We start from the raw sequence: 18111 nt of genomic DNA on the forward strand, positions 1-18111 counted from the left end.
ATCCACTCAGTCTTTCAGCATTTCTCGTTCCTCATATCTGCCCTTCGCTCCCACATTTCATGTCTGCCTCTACCCCATCCCCATATACTGAGAGCGTATTCCACCTCCAAAGCTCCTTCCCGTCCCATCCCTGACAGCCTCCCTCACTCGCTCGTCCTTTGATTCTCGCCTCCATTTCATACTGACCCTCCCCCAATCCGCTTAATCGATTTCTCTTCCCTCTGGCAGCCGCCTTTCATTTCCCATCCAATACGTTTTACATATTGTGCCCTATCCCTTCTTTCTTTTTTACTCCCAATGTTCTGCTCCTGCCTCATCTCCCTCAGATTTGACCGCCGTCTCCCTCCATGGTTCCATCCTGCACGCTTCCTCTCATTCTCCTCTCTACCACTTCACACCGACTCCCTCCCCTTCCATCCTCTCATTCCCTCGCCTCCTGTCTGATTGTAGCCCTCTTTTTCAATCACTCTCCTCTACGTATTTCTTTTTAGCTACATCCAACCGCTCCTCATCCCTTCCCTTTTTCCTCGCCCTCACCTTCATTGCCACCAAACTTCTTAGCACCGCAGCTAAATTGTCGTGAAAGTACCTTTAAGAAATAGGTGTTTTTTAATAGAATAGCTGCACTGGTTGTACCGTTAAGAAATTGATGTTTATTACTGCAGTGATGTCAGAGTGGGGTGGAGCTGGGCTGTCTGTCTTCTTTTACTTTGGCTTTGGGCTCGCAGCGACAGGGTGTGTTTAGTTTCGTTTTGTGATCTGGATAGCTGCAGGCAAAGCAAGGAGCTGTAAGGATCTCTCCCTATAAGCTACAGACTGACTTCAGCTCCTTTGAGGATTTCAAAGTGGTACATGTCTCAGTAGAGAAGTTAAACCTGATGTATTTCTGTAAAAGGGTTATTTTTTGTCTTAAGGGTTTTGCAGGGAAAGATCAAGAGATACTTTTCGGTAATGTATTCTTTGGGGGATTTATTGGTGATGATTGTTGTCAAAATGTTTAGTGTGGGTTTATAAAGTGTCAACTGGTTTCATAAAGAAACATTGTTTCAATTTAAAAGTACTGTAAATCCCCGACACATCACACCAAAAAGGTAGGCCCGTGTGCTCCCCATAATCACAATCTATTCAAAGTTGTGGATCAGGTGTACTCCATGAGACACTTTGGGACTGTCTAACCCCTGGCGAATAACAAATTGGGGGCTCGATGTGGCAAAAATGATATTTATTGGATTGGCTAATTGAACATAAACACAGTGTGGGGTGAGTATATTGTGGGTATTTTTCAGCTGTGCTATTCCAGTTTAAGGTGGGAGTGTGTTGTGGACAATGGTTCTTTCAGAGGCTCTGAAGGTTTTGGTGTTGGAGACGGTCACACGTAGTATGTTACAGCTAGAAACTAAAAACAGGCTTTGAGAGGTGGCAAAAAGATTGCAGTCAGCATTATTAACCAAATCCGAAAAGTTGAGGTATATCCCGTGGTAGCTGAGCATTTAAAATAGCCTGGGACACAATCTGACTCATTGGAACTGACAAGTAGCAAGTTGCAGATTAAGCGACTTGAGCATGAAAAAAAGTAAAGCTGGCCCATAACAATATACTGTCTCTCTCCCTTCATTTTTCACCCATTCCTACTTATAGATCTGTTTCTTCCTCCCCTTCGCCAAATCTAGCTCCAAATATCTGGTTTCCTCCCTCCCTTTATTATGTTCTCAGACCAGACCCCGACAGTGGCGAGGATGCAGGACAGAAATCCCATTATTTTATCGATTTTTGTAAGATTGTGAGTAAAGGATACCACCTCCAGGGTGATATCACAAAGATAGGGGGATGGTAGATTAAAACAAACTATATTGCTAACACAATATTGAAATATGTATGATCCGGGTCGGCATGGTGGTGCAGTCGTTAGCACTGTTTTCTCACAGCACCAAAAATGCCGATTCGATCTCGGCCTGAGGAACGGTCCCATCACCGGGCCACTGCTGTCTGGAGATTGAACCCCCCCCCCCCCCCCCCCCCGTGTCTTCATGGGTCTCACCCTCGTAACCTAAGGGTTTGCAGGGTAGGAGGATTGGCCATGTTAAATTGCCATTGGATTGGTAATATGTTATCCAGCTTTTGATTTCATTTTTCATGTCGTAAAATTTGCAACCGTCACCATTTCCCCCATAATCCTTAACATACTCTCTTGGCGTCGTCCAGTTCATTTCACTGAAAACATCGAAACCTTTTCACATGTTTCACACCTCCAAAAAACTCAGTTTTTTTTATTTATGAGGGGCAGCCTCCTTGGAGTTTCCGGCCACTAGACTACTTACTGGCGTGATCTATCATGCACATTTGCATTTTTGAGCAGTGTGAATTAAACATTGGGTCTAAAGGAAAGCTCATAGTCGCGCGCAATTTCCACAACTTCTCTGGCATTTCTTTTTTCTGTTCCTCAACAAGAGTACTAATGATTGCAGGCAAAGAATTCATCAACATTACTGTTTACACATTTCGACTGTGAGGCACGTTTGTTCATATTATTTTCTTACGGCTCGAAATGTGTCATTGGTGACGTCAACTTGCCGAATATCGACTGGAACCACCTTCGTGCAAATGGTCTGGATGGAGAAGATTTTGTCAGGTGTACCCAGGAAAGATTCCTGACTCAACAGGCCGACTTGGGGGAGGCCATACTGGATTTGGTTCTTGCCAATAAACCATGCCAGGTGTTAGATGTCTCGGTGGGAGAGCAGTTTGGTGACAGTGACCACAACTTTACCACAGTCATTGAGAGGGACAGGGATAGGAACAGACAGTACGGGAAGGTATTACATTGGGGGAGGGGCAATTGTACTGCTATTAGGCAGGATCTGAAGGGCATAAATTCGAAACCGATGTTCTCAGGGCAATGTACAGCAATAATGTGGGGGCTGTTTCAGGAGCACTTTCTGCGAGAGCTGGATAATTTTGTCCCACCGAGAACACGGGAGGAATGGTAAGGTGAAGGAGCATCGCACGGCAAGAGAAGTGGAGGTTCTAGTCAAGTGGTAGAAGGAAGCTTATGTAAGGTTGAGGAAGCATGGAGCTGGCACGGATCTAAAGGCTTACAAGGTAGACACGATGGAGCTCAAAAATGGACTGAGGAGAGCAAGAAGTAAGGCAGCGTTTTGGCGCAGTATTTAGCACTGGGACAGCGGCGCTGAAGATCCAGGTTCGAATCCCGGCCCTGGGTTAGTTTGTGTGGAGTTTGCACATTCTCCCCGTGTCTACGTGGGTTTCACTCTCACAACCTCAAGATGTGCATGGTAGGTGGATTCGACATTCTAAATTTCCCCTGAATTGCAACAATAATAATTGGGTATACTAAATTTATTTCAAAAAAAGAAAGCTCGAAGGGGACATGAAAAAGCCCTGGCGGGAAGTATTCGGGAAAACCCCAAGGCATTCTTCATTTATGTGAGGAATAAGAGGATGATCAGACCGAAATGGAAACAATGAAAATCGCTTATTGTCACAAGTAGGCTTCAGACGAAGTTACTGTGAAAGGCCCCTCGTCGCCACATTCCGGCGCCTTTTCGGGAGGCTGACACGGGAATTGAACTGTGCTGCTGGTCTGCTTGAAGAATCAGCTATTTAGCCCTGTGATCAGCCAGTCATGTGCTAAACCAGCGAGAGTAGGTCCGATGAGTGATAGTAGAGTGAACGTATGGCTAGAGTCTGAGGGGGTGGGGGAGGCCCGAAATGAATATTTTGTTTCAGTTTTCACACGTGAGAGGGACCTTGTTGCTCATGAGAACAGCGTTTACCAGATTAATAGACACGAACAGGTTGATATTAAGAAGGAGGACGTTCTGGAAATTTTGAAATGCATCAGGATAGTTAAGTCCCCTGGTAGAAGGGATATATCCAAGGTTACTACGGGAAGCGAGGTACGAGATTACTGCGCCGTTGGCGATGATCTTTGCGTCCTCATTCTCCACTGGAGTAGTACTGGATGACTGGATGGAGGCGAATGTTGTTCCCCTATTCATGGAAGGGAAAATGGAAATCCCCGTGAATTACAGACCAGTCAGTCTTACGTCTGTGGTGATCAAAATAGTTGAAAGGATTCTAGATATACGTTTAATGCTTAATTAAAAAAACATAAGATTTAATTAAGACAGTCAGCATGTCTTTCTGAGGGGCAGGTCATGCCGCCCAAGCCGCATTGAATTATTTGAGAATGTGACAAGAGACATTAATGAACGTGGGCAATGGATGTGGTGTATATGGAGTTCAATAAGGCATTTGATAAGGTTCATTCAGAAAGTCAAGGGGCATGGGATACAGATAAATATGGCTGTTTGGATACAGAATTGTATGCTAACGGACAGGATGAACAGGCATTTAAACAGGTAAGGTCTAATTACGGAAAGTCTGCATTAATGTGTAATTGGAAAGCCATAACTCACGAATTTAATTAGGTTTTTTGAAGGGGTAACCGAGAAGGTAGATGAGGACAGTGTGGTCGATGTTGTCCACTTTAACTAAGCAAGGCCTTTGGAAAGATACCACATAGTAGGTTGTGGTAAAAGCTCATATCTCACGGAATCCAGGGCGAGGTAGCGAATTGGATGCCAAATTGGCTTGGAGACCGAAGCCAAAGGGTCTTTGTAGACAGTTGTTATTCAACCTGGAGGCAGGTGACGAGCGGTGAGCCTCAGGGATTGATGCCAGGTCCGCTGCTATTTGTTTTATATATATATATATATATATATATATATATATGCAAAAGATTTGGATGAAAACGTTGGAGGCTTGGTTACAAAGTTTAGAGATGTCACCAAGATTGGTCTCATCGTGAATCATGAAGCAGGTAATATAAGAGTACAACAGGATATTGACCAATTGGGCCAGTGGGCCGATGAATGGCGTGAGGAGATTAATTTGGATAAATGTGAGGTGATGCATTTTGATAGATCAATTCAGGGCAGAGTCTACTCAGTTAATGGTAGGGAGTTAGGGAGAGTTACAGAACAAAGAATTCTAGGGATACAGGTTCATAGCTCCTTGAAGGTTGAGTCGCAGTTGGACAACGTGGAGAAGAACTCATTCGGCATGTCAGTTTTTATCGGTCAGAATATTTAATACAGGAGTTGGGACGTCTTGTTGAAGTTGCACCATACATTTCGAAGACCACACATGGAATACATTGACTTCAGGAAGCAAATTACTTTACACACTGCAGTCAGCATCAACTGAGCCGAATTGGAGATGATTAGCAGTTCCACAATTCCTCGGCGATACACACCTACAAAAATCTGTCTGGTTCACCCAAGTCGACGCCAACACGAAGAAAGCGCAACAGCGCCTATACTTCCTCAGGAAAGTAAGGAAATTCGGCATGTCCACATGAACTCTTTGCAACTTTTACAGGTGCGCCATAGAACATACAGTGCAGAAGGCCCATCGGCCCATCGATTCAGCACCGACCTACTTAAGCCCTCTCTTCGACCCTGTCCCCGTAATCCAATAACCCCTCCTTACCTTATTTTTTGATCACTAACGGCAATTTGCCATGGCCAATCCACCTAACCTTCACATATTTGGACTGTGGGAGGAAGTCGGAGCACCTGGAGGAAACCCACGCAGTCACAGAAAGAACGTACAGACTTCTCAAAGACAGTAATCGAACCTGGGAGTCTGGCGCTGCGAAGCCACAGTAATAATCACTTGTACTCCTGTGCTGCCCAAGAAAGCAACCCGATCTGGTTGCATCACAGCCAGGTAGGGCAACTGCTCTGCCCAAGACCGTAAGAAACTTCATAGAGTCGTGAATACATCCCCGTCCATCACACGAACCTGCCTCCCATCCATTCACTCCATCTACACCTCCAGATCTCTGGGGAAAGTGGGCAGCGTAATCAAAGACCAGTACCACCCGTCTTACTCACTCTTCCAACTTCTACCATCGTCCAGGAGATACAAAAGTCTGAGAACACGCACGGACAGATTTAACAATAGCTTGTTCCCCGCTGTTACCAGGCTCCGAAAAGACCCTCTTACGGACTGACCTCTTTAACACTCCACCCCTGTGTGCTCACTCGATGCCGGTGTTTATGTAGTTACATTGTGTACCTTGTGTTGCCCTATTATGCATTGTCCTTTATTTTCATGTCCTTAATGATCTGTTCAGCTGTTCGCGTAAAAATGCGTACACGTGGCAATAAACAACATAAAATAACAAATAAACAAAAACGGTGTTCAGTTCTGGTCATCATATTACAGGAAGGATATTGTTAAACTAGAAAGAGTGAGAACAGATTTACGAGAATTCTACCAGGAATTGATGGCCTGAGTTACAAGGAGAGGTTGGATTGGCTGGGCCTATTTTTCCCCTGGAGCGTTGGAGGCTTCGGGGTGGTTTTTTTGAAGTCTATAAAATAATAAGGAGCATAAATAAGGTAAATAGTTTACATCTTTTCCCAAAAGTAGATGAGTCCAGGGCATAGGTTTTCGGTGAGAGGGGTGTGACACAAAAGAGACCTGAGGGTAATTTTCTTCACACAGAGGGTGGTAAGCTTCTGGAACGGGCTGCAGAGACAGTGGTCGAAGCGGGTAAGATTTGGTCTTTTCAAAAGCAGTTAGACAGTTAAATGGGCAGGGTGAATATAGAGGGATATAGGCCAAATGCGGGCAAGTGGGACTAGCTTAGTGATAGAAACTGGACGGCATGGACAAGCTGGGCCGAAAGGCCTGTTTCCATGCTGTAAACGTTTACGACTCCATGACTTAATGTGCGTAGGAGGATTATGGACGAACGTCTAGTGGTCGACATCATCCTGAGGAGCATAATCATTGAGATAGTCAGCATATTTTCCCAAAGGTAGGAGTAACTAGAACTGGAGGACTCTAATTCTCTCCCTCTTTAACACACTTTCCCTCTGTTTTACCTTTGTAATAGATTGAAAACAGGAAGTATTTTGCTGTGTTTTGAAGATGTTTGATATTTATTGTGTGAAGAGAAATGCCTCGATAGCTGTTATCTTTTGAACTTCTCCAATGGAAACAGACAACACCTACACGCTGACGTTTAACAAAACCCGCGACAGTCCAGTCCTCTAACAGGTTTTGTGATATTTTCTCCCTTCTATTCATCCTGAAATTAACAACTGTGTTGCTGCTTCAAACGATTTGTGAATATGTTCACCTGAACCCAGAAACTCCTACAGTCGATTCACAGACTTGTTTCCCAAAGAGATTTTGGGACACTTATTGTTCCGATCAAAATGCTGCAACGGACACTGAGATGGCGTAAACTTAAATTCCTAGTGAACTAGCCGCTTTGCAAGGTTATCATTTATGACTAATGTGTGACTGTATTGAGTTCTACTCTTCCTCTGTAATCGCTATCGCTCTGAATTTGGCTTTGTGAGTCAATTCAATAATTATCATTCTGCTTCCCGATTACATGTTGTTCAGATAAATTGTGAAGCAGAGTGATCCCAGTGCAGATCCTTGTGGACACCACTACCCACCTTCCACGAATCAGAATAAATCCCTTTAACTCCTCGTCCTGTTTTGGGCAACTGTTATGTCTGTCCTTTTGTTCCTCTTCTACTTCTGTCCTCTCCCACAATTCAATTTCCGTTACACCGATCACGATATTGGTGCGCCTGGAAACCTGGATTTATCTTTCAATTTCCACCCCTCTCTCACCTTTACAGTGCCAGTCTCCGACATCTCCCTTCCTGTCTCGACCTGTGTATCCATTTCCAGCGATAAACGGAACACCTATGTCACTACAAGCCCATCGAATCCACAGCTGTCTCGAGTACAGATCCTCACATCCTACTTCCTGTAAGGACGTAATCACATTCTCACAGTTTCGCGGCCTCTGTCGCCCCAATTCTGATGATGCCATGTTCGAAAATTGCATTCTGTCATGTCTGCCTTTTCCTTAACCGGATTTGCCACGACCACCTTCCTTTGATTGAGAGGACATACGATCATGTTCAATTGATTTGCCTAATTTCTGCCCTCACCCTTTTGCCTCCTCTCGGAAACCTCACTTTCCACATTACCGGACTCTGCATTCAAAGGATCGTCCTCGACCATTGTCACTAACGACAGCGCGATGCCACAACGAAACAGACCTTTCCCCACTCGCCAACCACCCCTCGCATTTTTACAGTCGTCAAGTACGGCTCCATACTTGACAGCCTTTCCCACTCCTCCATCACCGCCAAAAGACTTTTCCCTTCCACGGTACCTAGTCTTGATATCCCAGACGGTGCAACAACTGCCCCATTACCACCTCCCGTTTCATGAATCTTGGCAGTGAACGCTACTTTCTAATGAAGCAGCGTTTCGCTGGCGCTTCCTTCAATTTAGTCCACTATATTTGCTGATCTCATTACAGTCATCGCTACGTTAGGGAGTCTAAACGCAGACTGGGTGACTCATTTGCGGAACACCTGCGGTCAGACCTCAGTCATGGTCCCAGCCTTCCTCTTGCGTGCCATTGCAACTCAGCACGCTGTTCGCATGCCCAAATGTCTGTCCTCGACCAGTGGTCCGAATCCAGTGAAGCCGAATGCCAGCTGTAAGAGGAACATCTCGTCTTCAAATTGGGTTGTCACAGCCCTCAGGTCTCAACTTGAAGTTCAACAACATTGGACGAGGAAATTTCTCCTCCACCTTAACAACCATGTTTTTGGAATATCCCATCTTTCTAATCGAATGTAGTGGGTCCTAATCTGGGGAGAGTTTATTCCTGACAATTGAATCCTCGGGAATGTCCAATGCTGGACAGGGAATGTTACTGAGAAAAGCTTGGCAGTTCTTTTTTTCCAAACCGGGAGCGGGTATATTTGTGGGAAACGTGGGATATGGAGCTTTTCAGAATCCCCATATGTTTTTTTAATAATTCTGAAGATTCCAGTTCTAGTAGGTGTCAATAAGCGTTCGGGTAGGGACATTCACGGGGGACGAGGTGTGGGTGTGGATGGTTCATCAGATGATGCTTTTGTGTGGCTTTGTTTTCCAACATTGAGGGCATTTAAAAGTTTATTGGATAAGCATATGGATGATAAGGGCATAGTGTAGGTTAGATGGCCTTTAGTTTTTTTCCATGTCGGTGCAACATTGAGGGCCGAAGGGCCTGTACTGCGCTGTATCGTTCTATGTTCTATTGTCGAAACCGGACCTTTTAGCTGCTTTTCTGTGGTTTTGGTGTCCTTTGTCGAAACGGGACCTTTCATCGTCAAACCTGTCAAACAGGTTAATGCCGATAACCAATCTCATTAAATCATTTGAATTATTGAACCAGCGTTCTCCTGTGAACTTGATCGCTACACCGACAGGTTTGAGGTTGAAATTATTGGAAATTATGAACTCTGAAAAAGGCCCAATCGACCCTTTTTTGTGCAAAATAGATGCCTTCATGGCTGAGTCACAAAATGAGAACGTGTTATCAGTAATTCAAAATATATTCTCCCGTCTCTGTGTTACAGTTAATTTACTGGTCATTATGATCCTCTGCCGGAGAAATTGTGGCCTTTCCATCTGCATCACACGCTACCTCATCGCCATGGCAACGGCGGATCTGCTGGTCGTTATCATTGTGGTCATCTTGAGCGTTATCAACCATTATTATTTCCCAGTCAGTTTCCTGTATATCACCCCTGTGTGCAGTGGTCACGTTGTCCTGATGGGGCAGCCACAGATTGTTCCGTTTGGTTCACATAGCGTTTTCCTTTGATCGATTTGTGGCCATTTGTTGTCAGAAGCTGAAAACAAAATACTGCACCGGGAAAACAGCGATTGTGGTTCTGGCAGCAACTGGAATTTTGTTCAGTTTAAAAAACATTCCCTTCTACTTCACAAAGAAACCTTTATTCATATTCCACAATGTACCGTGGGGCTGTAAAACAAAGGTAATCACATTTATTGATCCTAGGTGGGTTGGATTTCAGTGGTTTGATAAGGTCACAACTCCTTTGCTTCCATTCGGTTTAATTATGTTGCTTAACGCTCTGAGAGTCAGACACATCGTGATGACAAGTCGAGTCCGGAAGGGACTGAGGGCTCAGAGTAAGGGACAACATTGCACTGATCCAGAGATGGAAAGCAGAAGGAACTCCATAATTTTACTATTCAGCATATCCGGCACGTTCATACTGTTGTGGTCGGTCAATGTCATAAAAATTTTGTATATTAAAGTGTTCGGAATATTTTCTGTCAGCGCATCTGCATATATATTGGAAGATGCTGCATGTATGCTGCTCAATTTAAATTGTTGCACAAACACATTTATTTATGTTGTCACTCAGTCCAAGTTCAGAGAACAAATCAATTTAGCGGTGAAATATCTGTTTCGAGCATAGATTCAACCAATCTAGGACCTGCGACCTATGATGCGCAGCCGAATCAGCGAACCAGGAGTATCGCATTATTACTACGATCCACGTCAGCTGATAAGAAATGCCACCGAAGAGAAGGCTAGTTCGTACCCCTTGTCCACATAAGACAATCTAACCATATCAGCCGTTAAGCTGCTAAACATTCTTTGACCTAGTTCTCACGAATTTAAGATAGACAATGTTGTGTAGAGAATTCCAAATGTAGTGTCACTGGTGCCTTTACAATCGAAGCTGAACATCCCTACTTTGTTTTAAAATCCACTTGCAATAAACGGAGCCATTCTACAACATAGAACAGTACAGCACAGAACAGGCCCTTCGGCCCTCGATGTTGTGCCGAGCAATGATCACCCTACTCAAACCCACGTATCCACCCTATACCCGTAACCCAACAACCCCCACCCCTTAACCTTACTTTTTAAGACACTACGGGCAATTTAGCATGGCCAATCCACCTAACTCGCACATCTTTGGACTGTGGGAGGAAACCGGAGCACCCGGAGGAAACCCACGCACACAGGGGGAGGACGTGCAGACTCCGCACAGACAGTAACCCAGCCGGGAACCGAACCTGGGACCCTGGAGCTGTGAAGCATTTATGCTAACCACCATGCTACCATGCTGCCCTTATCTTTTCCCGAGGTACTTCTTGCATGTTCACACTAGCCTCTTGTGATTAATGTATCGAATCACAGTGATCACTGTGAAAATCTGAGAAATGTAATCTCCCACAGATTCGGTACTTTCGATCACTCTTTCTGCCAAAATGGATAATATCTCTGTTCTGGAAATTACACTCCATGATCCAGGTGTGTTGCCACTCACCCAACGTATCAATCTGTTACTCGTTCTGTACGTTTCACACCTTTATTTCCAAAAGCTATTTGCGTGGGTAGCCGGTAAGGTATCCGCCACTTCAATATCCTCATCGAAGTTATTAATAAATGTTGTGAACAGTTGACGTCCCCAGGCACCGTAGCACTTCTGCCTCACAGCTCTTTGGAATCGGTTTAATTCGGGCCTTGGGAGCTTGCACCTTCTCCGCAGTGCTCCGGATTCCTTCCACAGTCAGAAGATGTGCTGGTTAGGTGGATTTGCCACGCTAAATTGCCCGTCAGTATCCAAAAATGTTAGGTGGGATTAATGGTTTACGGGTATATGGTGCACGTATGGGCTTCAGTAAAGGGTTCTTTCCAAGTGCCGGTTAAACTCGATGGGCAATATGGTTTCCTTCTGCACTGTAAGGCTGCTATGTATCTATTGTAATCCCTCTGGAACACCACAGATTCCATCGTTCTAACCATAAAAATGTCTGCTATCTAATTCCTCACATCCATAGGTCCTTCTATCCATGGCCAAGTGTTATTACCGAATAATTGCATTAAATCATTTTATAATCCACAATAAGCTTTGATGTGATACTGTTCCGAAAACCTACTCGAAATCTGAGAAGATATAAGTTGCGGCGCTGCGGCACAGTTTCCTCACAGCTCCATGGTCCCGGTTTCAATCCCGGCCTCGGTTGACTGTCTGTGGGGTGATTGTGCATTCCCCCAGTGTCTGCGTGGGTACTTCCGGGTGATCCGGTTTCCTTCCCCAGTCCAACGATGTGCAGGTTAGATGGATTGGCCATGTTAAATTGTCCTTTAGTGTCCAAAAGGTTAGGTCGGGTTACTGAGTTACGGAGATAGCATGTAAACCTGGTCATAAGTAGAGTGCTCTTGCCAAAGGACCAACCCAGACTGGATGGCCGAATGGAATCCGTCTGCATTGTAAGTTATATAATAGCAAACGGTTACCCTTAATCCATTGTTCATTTAACTTCCGCAAATAACGCGTCCAAGTTGGTAACACAGGATGTCTCTTGTATGAAATCAGAATGATTCTGCTTGACTGCCGTGATCTTGTGCAAGTACCCAGTTACATGTGAAGTAATAGCAACTTCTGATATTAACCCCAAACCATATATAGAACATAGCACAGAACAGGCCCTTGATGTTGTGCCGAGCCATGATCACCCTACTCAAACCAACGTATCCACCCTATACCCGTAACCCAACAACCCCCCACCCATTAACCTTACTTTTTAGGACTACGGGCAATTTGGCATGGCCAATCCACCTAACCCGCACATATTTGGACTGTGGGAGGAAACCGGAGCACCCGGAGGAAACCCACGCACACACGGGGATGACGTGCAGACTCCGCACAGACAGTGACCCAGCCGGGAATTGAACCTGGGACCCTGGAGCTGTGAAGCATTTATGCTAACCACCATGCTACCGTGCTGCCGTAAATATATTTTCTGATAAGCTGTCTTTTTGAATAGTAGAGCTACATTTCCAAACTTCCAGCAAAACGGCACTTTCTCCGAATCTATGGAGATTTGGATAATTAAAGGCAATGCATCAAGCACCCACTATGTACTTCCTGGAATAATCGGGGATGACATGTATCAGGACCCGAGCTGCTGCCAGCCACCAGCTCCTACAATCCTCTCAGAGGCACGGTTTTAATGGCTGGTTTCCTGTGTTGCTCTCCCACTTCCATTTACTGATTAATAGTTGATTCTGGCATGATAATGTATCACCTACAGTGAAAACTGTCACAAAATAAATGTTTTTTTTTTCTCCATCTCCTTGTTTTGCACGGTCAATTCAAGAGACTTGTCTCGGACCAAACAATGTCTTGTTTAAAATATTTGAGAACACTATTTTTTTGTTTGGGTAGCTTTACCATGTGGCTTAATGCTTCCTCATTAATATTTCAGACATCCTTCGATGTTACTATTATATCATGTCCCATCTTCGGACCTGTCAACTGTCCCTGCACAATTCTGTGTTTCTTTTAAAGTTGTGTTATCTTGAACCGATGAAGAAAAAAAGAACAAAGGAATTGATAGCACAGGAACAGACCGTTCGGCCCACAAAGCCTGCACCGATCATGCTGCCCTTCTGATTAAAATCCCCACACCATTCCCGGTGCCATATCCCTCTACCCCCATCCCATCCATGCATTTGTCAAGACACTCCATAAATGTCGCATGGTATCTACTTCTGCCACCTGCCCCCGCCATGAGTTTCAGGCTCCCACAAGTCGCTGTGTAAAAACCTGTCCTCGAATATCTCTTTTAAATCTTGCACCTTAAACCTATGTCCCCTGATAATAGACTATTTAACCCTGGGGAAAGCTGCTGACTATCCACTCTCTTTATGCCCTTCAGAATCTTGGAGACTTCCATCAGATCGCAACTCAAACTCGGCCGTTACAGGGAAAATTAACCAAGTTTGTCCAACCACTCCTCATACCTAATGTCTCCCCACACCAGGCAACATCTTAGTACATACTTTCAGAATAGTTTCCGAAGCTTCCACGCCCTTCTAGTAGTTTGGCGACCAGCGTTGAACAATATATTCCAAGCGCGGCCCAAAAACAATTCTATAAATCTTCAACATGAATTGCCAATTTTTAAACGCAGTGCCTTCGCCGATGAAGGGAAGCATGCAGTATGACTTATTGACTACCTTCTCCACCTGCGTTTGCCACTTTCAGTGACCTGTGTACCTGTACACCCAAATCATTCTCCCTAATAATATCAAGCGTTCTGCCATTTGCTGTGTATTTGCCGTTTCTTGGACCTTCCAAAATGCATTATCTCACATTTGTCCGTATTAAACTTCATCTGTCATTCTTCGCCCAAATCTCCAGGCGAACTATATCCTGCTGTATCCTCTGACAGTTCTCACCGGCATCCGCATTTCCACCTACCTTTGTGTTATCCGCAAACTTATGAATCAACCAGTCACATTTTCCTCCAATTGGTTTATTTATATTGCAAGCAACAAAGTTCCCAGCATTGATCCTTGTAGAGCACCACTAGTCACAGCCATCCATTCAAAAAGCATCCTTACACTGCGACCCTCTGCCGTCTTTGACTGAGACTGTTCTGTATCGATCTTGCCAACTCACCTCTTATCCCGGACGACTTCACATTCTGTGCCATTCTGCTATGAGGGACCTTCCAAATGGCCTTATTGAAGACCATATGGACAACATCCACTGCCCGAACCAATCAATCATCTTCATCTCTTCCTCGAAAAACTCGGTCATGATAGTGAGACATAACCTCCACTTCACAAAACTATGCTGTCTTGCCCGTTCATTTTTTTCCAAGTGGGAGTAAATCATGTCTTGAAGAATTCTCTCCAATAATTTCCCTACAACAGACTGTAATTACCTGGATTGCCCTTGCTACCTTGTTACCTTGCCACCCTCACAGTATTCTGGGGTGTATCCCATCAGTCCCTGGGGAATGATTTTTTTTTTCAATTTAGAGTAACCAATTATTTTTTTTTTGAAACGAGGCGCAGTGTAGCGTGGCCAATCCACCTAACCTACACATATTTGGGTTGCAGGGATGAAACCCACAATGAGATGGGGAGAATGTGCAAACGCCACACGGGCAGTAACGCAGGGCCGGGATTCCTAGAACATAGAACATACAGTGCAGAAGGAGATCATTCGTCCCATCAAGTCTGCACCGACACACTTAAGCCCTCAGTTCCACCCTATGCCCTTAAATCTATAAACTCTCGTAACATTTTTGGTCACTAAGGGCAACCCACCTAACCTGCACGTTTTGGGACTGTGTGATGAAACCGGATCACCCGGAAGAAACCCACACAGACACGGGAAGAACGTGCAGAGATTTAACACAGAGACGTGTGAGATAATGCATTGAGGGACGTCATACAGTTATAGGGATTACACAATAAATGGGAAAATATAGTAATGAAGTAGATCATAGAATCATACAATTTACAGTACAGAACAAAGCCATTCATCCCATCGCGTCTGTGTCTTGGTGGAAAGCGCTCTCTACCGAGGCCCCACGCCTCCACCCTATTCACTTTATCCCTGTAACCCCATCTAACCTTAGTTGGACACTAAGGGCAATTTAGGATGGCCAATCCACTTCAACTGCACATCTTTGGACTGTGGCAGTAAACCGCAGCACCCAGAGGAAACTCACGCAGACACGGGAAGAACGTGCAGCCTCCACACAGATGGTGACCCAATCCGGGCATCGAACCTGGGACCCTGGAGCTTTGAAGGAACTATGCTTACCACTGTGCTGCCGGGATGAAATGAGAGAAGTTGGTGTACAAGTACAGAGTCCCAAAAACAGCAGTTGAAGTAGACAAGAATTTTAAGGGATGATATGGAATGGTCTCCTTCATTGGCAGAGGTATAGAATATATTGAAAGAATATATAATGTTGGAAATGTATAAAAGATTGGTGAACCCACAACTGGAATATTGAGTGCAGTTCAGTTCACCACATTTCAGGAATGACGTAATGGATCCTCAAGTGGTGCGGAGGAGGTCTGCAAGACTGTTGTCAAGGCTAGAAATGTGTAGCTACGAGGCCAGATCGGATAGGTTCGGTTATTTTCCTTGGAACAAAGATGGTTGAGGGGAATTGAGGTATACAAAATGAGTAGTGGAAATGATAGAGTGGACAGCATAATCTTGTTTCCTTGTTTCCCAACAACAACACCTCCTCCACAATAGTCCTCAATACCGTGGTCCCGCAAGGCTGCATACTTAGCCCCCTACTCTACTCACTGTACACACACGACTGTCTGGCAAAATTTGGTTCCAACTGCATCTACAAGTTTGCTAACGATACGACCATAGTGCGCCGCATCTCAAATAACGACAAGTCAGAATACAGGAGGGAGATAGAGAACCTCGTGGAGTAGTGCAGTGACAACAATCTCTCCCTGAATGTCAGCAAATCTAAACAGCTGATAATTTACTTCAGGAAGCACAGTTCTGTACACAACCTTGTCAACATCAACGGGGCCGAGGTGGAAATGGTTAGCAGTTTCAAAATCCTAGGGGCACATCTCCAAAAATCTGTCCTGGTCCAGCCACGCCGAAGCTATCATCACGAAAGCAGAACAGCGCCTCTACTTTCTCAGGAAACTAAAGAAATTTGGCATGTCCACATTAACCCTTACCAGACTTTACAGATGCACCATATAAAGCATCCTATCTGCATACATCTTAGCCAGGTATAGCAACTGATCGGCCCTGGACAGCAAGAAACTTCAGAGTCGTGAACACCGCCCAGTGCATCACACGAAACTGCCTCCAATCAATTGACTGCATTTACACCTCCCGCTGTCTGCTGAAAGCGGGCAGAATAATCTAAGACCCTCCCATCTGTCTTACTCACTCTTCCAACTACATCCATCGGGCAGGAGATACAGAAGTCTGAGAACATGCACGAACAGTCTCAAAAGCAGCGTTTTCCCCGCTGTTACCAGACTCCTAAATTGCCCATTTCTGGACTGACCTCATTACGAAACACCCTCTATGCTTCATCCCATGAAGCTGATAATGTTGTTACATTGCACACCTTGTGTTGCCCTATTTTGTATATTCTTTTATTCCCTTTTCTTCTCATGTACTTAATGATCTGTTGAGCTGCTCACTGAAAAATACTTTGCTCTGTACCTCGGTACACGTTACAATAATCAAATCCAATCCAATTTTTGATTGAAATATCTCGAACCAGGGGACATAGATTCGATATAAGTGGCAGAAGGTTAAGGGGGTCATGAGGAAGACATTTTTTACGCAGAGGGATTTGGATGTCTAGAATTCGCTGCCCGAGTTAGTGGAGGAGCATAGACCCTAAACTCTTTTAAAATGTACTGGGTCTGCACCTTAAGTGGTCTAAGATGCTACAAAGCTTTGGCCTGGGTACAAGAGATTGGATGACAAAGGACACCTGTATGCCATCCGGCAGGCATGGACAATGTAGGCCGAAAGGCCTCCTTCTGTAATGTAACATTTATATGATTCTAAGGATGCAGACGCGGATTTGGAGTAAATCCCTGCAGCTAACGACTGCTCACATTTCTCATTGGAAAATGTTGTTTCCCACAGTCAAATCTCTCAACCACTCTGACATACACACGCACACACACACAAACACAGTCTCTCTCTCTCCCTCGCTCCCACTCTCTCTAAACCATCTGTCTCACACACACTGAGAATCTCATGCACACTCTCGGACACACAATAACACAGAGCAATAGGAACGTTCTCTCACATACACACTCACACACTGACGCACACGATGACTCACACACTCCCAGAGGCATATTCACACAGACACACTCACACATTGAAATACATTATCAGCACACCCATTCTCTGTCTCGCACAAACACAGGCGCACACGTTGTCTCACGTGCACACTCGCACATCGATTCATACATTGACACACAGGTTAACTCGTACACACATCCACGCAGTCAATCATATATTAACACTGACTCACACCCACTCACAAATTACACCAAAAATTGGAATGTAAGCGCAAGATGGAAATGGCAATTATTAATAACCAAAAGATGGAAAATGATCAACACTGCAGAAAATATTGTGTGCAGCAAGGTGTCATAACGGAAAACAGATGTGTTAACACGGAGGTGATTGTTATCAAAGAAACGGAAACTCAGCCACCAGCAGTAAGCACTGTGTCTCATTACAATCGAACTTAATATATATTTACTCTGATCCATTATCCCTTAATGCGTCTCCTTTCCATTTTCCGACTCTAATGTTCCTGATGATGCTCTCTGATTCAGGGAGATGTACTCCAACAGTCAAAATCATTATAAATGGACGATTGAGTTTAGAC

This window comes from Scyliorhinus canicula, chromosome 26 (genome assembly GCF_902713615.1).
Source record: "Scyliorhinus canicula chromosome 26, sScyCan1.1, whole genome shotgun sequence".
NCBI lineage: Eukaryota > Metazoa > Chordata > Chondrichthyes > Carcharhiniformes > Scyliorhinidae > Scyliorhinus > Scyliorhinus canicula.